Source organism: Palaemon carinicauda, chromosome 38 (genome assembly GCF_036898095.1).
Source record: "Palaemon carinicauda isolate YSFRI2023 chromosome 38, ASM3689809v2, whole genome shotgun sequence".
NCBI lineage: Eukaryota > Metazoa > Arthropoda > Malacostraca > Decapoda > Palaemonidae > Palaemon > Palaemon carinicauda.
The window spans coordinates 26,459,585-26,465,584 of record NC_090762.1 but is presented as its reverse complement, the minus strand read 5'-3'; positions in this window follow the sequence as shown (position 1 = coordinate 26,465,584).

The window sequence follows — 6,000 nt, the reverse complement described above, 5'->3', positions numbered from 1 at the left end:
ATAGCATATACAAATAGTTCATGTACTTGGCAATAAATGATCATATATTTACCGAGATAGGCAGTTGAAATATTAGGCTACCTAGATTTTTTTTTTCTTTTTTTTTTTGGGGGGGGAGGGGGGCAACACATTATCTTATGACCAGTCATCCAATTAGCCCCTAATTAAACATCACACCTAGCCTATACACGTCTGGCAATATCGTAACCTAGAAGTTGTAGAATTTTTAAAGGCACCTTCATACTTCGTTGGGACAGAATGTAAAACGACTTTTTCCAAAGTAACCTGATGCTGTACAAGAACAACATCTAACCTAACCTAACCTAACCTGGGAGCCGTAACCTTACCCAAGGGCGGCACACCACTGCGACCCTTTTACATTAACGTAATCGTAGATAACTCTGTTCAAAACGAACTACATTCAGTCCCTTTTTAATGAAAAATACACTTCTAAAATTAAATTCCCATCAAATTATCATGTGTAAGTGGTCTAACCCACAAAGGGTATACCTATGTTTACTAGGTATTCTACGTAACTACAAAAAGCCATTACAAATGATTTCATACATGCAAATAACTACAAACTGCCATTCCAAATGATTCCATACATATAAATACGAACAATTTCTGGTAGAGTAATATAAATCATGTGTCAATCTTACTGTTGAAGGTCCTGATTGAAGGCTGATTCTTAAAGTACCTCAGAGTCCTTGATTCCTTGGTAACAACTTCAGTGGGGTTTTCGGGTCTATCTTGATTTCCTAATCATATATCAGCTCTTTTGGTGCTTCAAAATGGTTTCAGAGATAAATTTTGATATTCTGGTTTTGGAAATATATCCTTGATTTTTAGTTATGGGAAAAATGAGTAAATGGTCTGTATATAAAATTCAAATGTTCAGTTTCTATAGAAATACTATTTTCACATAACTATACTGTACATATGTTTAGTGAAAGAAATATAGTTTCATATAGAGTATGGACATAAAACATGTATATACCATTTAAAAAAAGCTATCAAACTTTTATATATTGTACTAGATAAGACATTCCTAATTAGGAAAAAAATGGAAGAGTTTAAAATGTCAAAATAGCTTGCCAAAAATTGGCGATAAGGCACTATCACAAGTTCTACGTAGAAAGGGATAAAATTGAAATTCAAGATTTTCATTTAGACTGCTGTTTGTTGTTACATAAAAAACTCTTTATTGTCTATTACAAATTATTAAACATCCACGGTCTACTATAGATAATATCATTTGCATCCGATATATTAATTAATTTTGCGGCGTGAATAGTTAGGAAACAGGAATTATTCTAATATCACCCTTTAAGTCTGTTACAATTTATAGAGTATCTTATTTATCAGAGAAAAATATCAAAGAAATTAGTCATAGAAATAAAGAATATACTATATATATTGAAAAAAAAATTTTGCTGCGTGAAGAGTTAGGAAACGGGAATTATTCTAATATCACCCTTTAAGTCTAAGTTATAATGTATGGATTATATTATTTATCATAAAAAAAACTCAAAGAAATTAAGTTTATGAATAAAGATTATATTATGTAAACTGGAAAAAATCAAAAGACAAGAACACAGAAATTGAGGTGTCGTTGTAGAGGTTGAACTTTACTTTACTACTAATTGTTAATATCACACACTCACCAGGCTGCTCAGTAGAAACAAAACAATTCCTGATGGGAAAATGTGGTGACGGAAAAGACAAAAACAAAAAAGGAGAAAATTTAATGTCAGAGTCGCAAATGGGAAACCACATAAATTTGATGTCAAAATTGCTGGAAGATAACTGCTACAAAATCAGTTCACGAGATGCTGAAATAGAAATGCTTAAAAAAGAGTGTCGGAACTATAAAGATGAGCTAGAATTGTGCCTAGGTGAACTGGCTGACCACAAACGAACAATAGGGAACCAATGGTCCCTCATTGAGGACTTGAAGATCATCAACAGAAAATTAATAACAGAGGGCAAAGTAGAGGAGTTGGCAAATGAAAGGGAAACTAGTTTAGAAAGAACAGAGACGACAGAGGGGGAAAATTCAAATTCAGGTGAAAATAATTCAGTGGTAAATAATGAAGAAAGCAAAGATGAAACAAGTAACGATGGAAAAGAGAAAGAACAGAATGAGATTCCCTCAGAAAAACGGAAAGAAAAGACCCCCAAAATATGCTACTACTTTAGAAAGGGAATCTGTAAAAAAGGACGATCATGCGACTTCCTCCACAGGCGCAGCCAGGAAGGTGAAGATAACCCTCAGAGAAACGAGATGAGGAAGCATATTCAATGTAAGTTTTACAAAGAAGGCAGGTGTAGGTTAGGCAGGGAGTGCAAATATGGTCACTGGGAAAAGAAAATGGTCAACAGAATAAACTATAGGAAAGATGGATCGAAAATATGCAGAGATTATGTGAACGGTACCTGCAAAAGAGGCCATACATGCTCATTCAGGCACAACAATGTTGGATTCAAAGAAACCAGATCAAAATTTAGAGGAAACGAGGAGCAGTATGAACATATAAAGGGGGGAAAAGTAAGGAATCAAGTAAGCAACGGTCCAAGTAAAAAAAAGGATGGAAAACCAATTAAATTTTTTAAATTCAAGAATGGAGGAAATGGGGAGATTGATACGAGAAATAAGGTACGAAAAATCATACAACCCGAGTCAACACAACTTGACGTGGGCAGAAAGGGCAGTGGGAAACCCCAACACAGCCTTAGGGATGGACTACATGATACCACAGGGTGGTCAAGGAAGAACAGGTCGTTGCCTGTAAAAATGGAAGAGAAAAGAAGAAATAAAAAGAGAAGAGGAAAAAAGAAAGCAAAATTTTACAAAGCTTTCAAACTCTATTACATTAACATAAGGGGCATAAAATCAAAAGTGGACTCGCTAGAGGAAATAATAGAAAAAGTTAAACCAACCGTTATTTGCATCACAGAAACACATCTGAAGGAGGAAGAAAATTTGAAGATAGCAGGTTATAGGGTCTTTAATAATAATAGAAAATCAAACGGAGGAGGAGTGTTGATTGCAATAAAAAATGAATTGCAAAATGTAACGGTGGAAATAAAAAGCGAAAATCAGGGTCACGAGTCTCAATGGGTAAAAATTGATAATGGGAAGACTAAAGTCAGATTAGGAGTAATCTATGCCCCACAAGAAAATAAAACAAAGTCAAGCCATTTAGAAAATATGTACAAGTCTATTAAAGACGAAATAATGATAGCAAATTGCAGAGAAGAAAAAGTAATTGTAATGGGAGACTTCAACTGTAAAGTAGGAAGCATAATAAAAAACAATAGTAATGAGATTACAAAATCAGGCAAAATGTTAAGAGATTTAGCAGAGGAGTCCAACATGATAATTGCAAATAGCAACCCGAAATGCAGAGGGACTTGGACGAGAATTGAAAAAGAGAAGAAATCAGTGATAGATTATGCTCTAGTTAGAGAAGAAGACGAAGAAGGCATTAGGAGCATGGTAATTGACGAAGAGAAATTGATAACACCCTACAGAATATCAAAAGAAATGGTGTATTCTGATCACTGTGCCATCCTACTCGAAATGAATTGGTTGACCCTAAACAAGAAAGAAAGAAAGGTAAGATATAAAATAGTCTGGAACCATCTAAAAGTCCATAAAGATAAAAAGGATCTCATAAAGATTGCCAAAGAAAAAGCTAATATAAGAATAAAATATTCAAAATGGCAAAAAAAAGTGCAAGAAATATTAAGAAAATGTAGTGTAAAAGAGACAAACAGAAAAAACAAGAGGTCCAAGGAATTAAGGAAATTAATGAAACTTAAAAGAACCTTAAAAAAGAATTGTATTAATGTTGGAAAGGAAAACAATGAGGTCAAGAGAAGAATGAAAGTACAGGAGAGCCTTGTTGACCTATACATACAAGAAGAAAAACAAAAAGAGGAAGGTTTAAGAATAATCAAGCAAGTAGAAGAAATCAAAGCAAAAGGAGGTATGAACAGCACAGCCTTCTGGGAATTCAAGAAGAAAGTGGATGGAAAAAATGCCAGTAAATGTACAGCAATCAGAGGAAAAGATGGAGAAATAATAGAGGATATTGAAGAAATAAAGAAAGAATATGAGAAATTCTACAGTGATTTATTTAAGCTAGAAAATCCCCTAAGTGAAGAAGAGACCCTGGCAGAAGAAATCAACAACATGTTTGATAAATGGCTGTCAGGAAGTGACAGAGTGAGATCCAGCAAGGAAGAAAAAATAACATATCAAGAAGTAGAAGCCATCATAAAAAGCCTGAAAGACAAATACACAATGGACAGGCAAGGATTGAACAATGTTATGATTAAAATGATGGGGAATGAGATAATAGAAAGCCTGAAGCTGATACTCACAGAAATTGACGAAAGCATATGTATCCCTAAAGAGTGGGAAGAGATGTGGATACTTTCAATCCACAAAAAGGGAAATAAAATGGAACTAGAAAATAAAAGAGGCTTATTTATTACAAGCATAATTAGTAAAATATACGAGAAAATAAGGATGAAAAAATATAAGGACAGATTCAAAGAAGAGATGAGTCGATTCCAGTGTGGAGGCATTGAAGGAAGATCTACGGCCGATCATCTGCTTACACTAAATGCAGTAATAGACTATAACGCCTATTTGGGAGGGTCGACATACGTATGGTTCTGTGATGCGTATAAGTGCTTTGATAAGCTAGATCTAAAGGACTGCATAAAAGAAATGGGAAAAATGATAGGATGGAAAGAAGCATTGATAGTTAAAAAAATGAATGAAAAAGGTAGAGCAGCCATCAACTGTCCAGCAGGTACAACAGAAGATATAACGATTGAAGGAAATGTTAGACAAGGAACTATATATGGACCCAAACTATGCAGTATAGCAACTGACAAAGTTAATAGCATTAGCAGAAAAAATATCACATTGATAAGAAATATTGAAATTGAATCACTTGTATATGTAGATGATATAATGTTTCCCTCAGGAAGGAAAGATGGTATCGAATGTGCCATAAGTAACTGCCATAGCCTAGAGACCCTAAAGAAGTTCACTATAAACACCAACCCCAAAAAATCGGGTGTATTAAGAATTAACAAAAGAAAGAAAGAGAAAGAGGTGGAGATTGAAACAAAAGTGAAGAACGGAAAAGTAAGTTTAGTTAAGGAATATAAGTATCTGGGTGAATGGTATACAGAGAAGGGAAACAAAGAATTGAGTATCAGTAAAAAAACCCAGAGGGTTGCATATATGACCCAAGAAATAAGAAAATATGGGGATACGAGAAAAGTTGGAAAGATGGCATTGGAAGTCAGAAAGAAAATATATGAAACAGTAGTTGTACCAACAATATTTGCCAACGTGGAGACCTGGAGTGTAATTAGGGACAAAGATATGAAAGATCTAGAAAACCTCCAATACAAGATAATAAGAAATATGTACGAACTACCTGCGAGTACTCCATATTGGGGCATACTTGCAGAAACAGGAATATGGCCGGTGTCCTGCAGAATAGAATATAAGAAGTTAATGCTCTTCCATAACATCATAAACTCCGAGGAAAAAAGATTAGTAAGAGAGATAATTGAGGATCAATTGAAGAACCCGTATGGGAAGTGCTGGAGCAAGAGCGTAGAAGAAATCTGCAGTAAATATGGGATGGAAGTGGAAGAAATAAGAAGTTGGGGGAAAAGGACCCTGAAAAAAGAAATCAAGAAAAGAATTATAGAAAAAATAGAAGAAACTATTGAAGAAAAAAAGAAAATAATGAAAAAATTAAGATTTATTAAAGGAAATGGCCCTATGCCTTATATCAGAGAAATGTATCTGGATAAGGCATCCCTTGTGATGAAAGCAAGATTAAATATGCTCAACTTAAAAGCAAATTTCAGGGGAAAATATGATGACAATTTGTGTGATTTATGCAAAAAGGAAGAAGACACCACCGAACATTTATTTTTATGCCCAAAGTTAGAACAGCT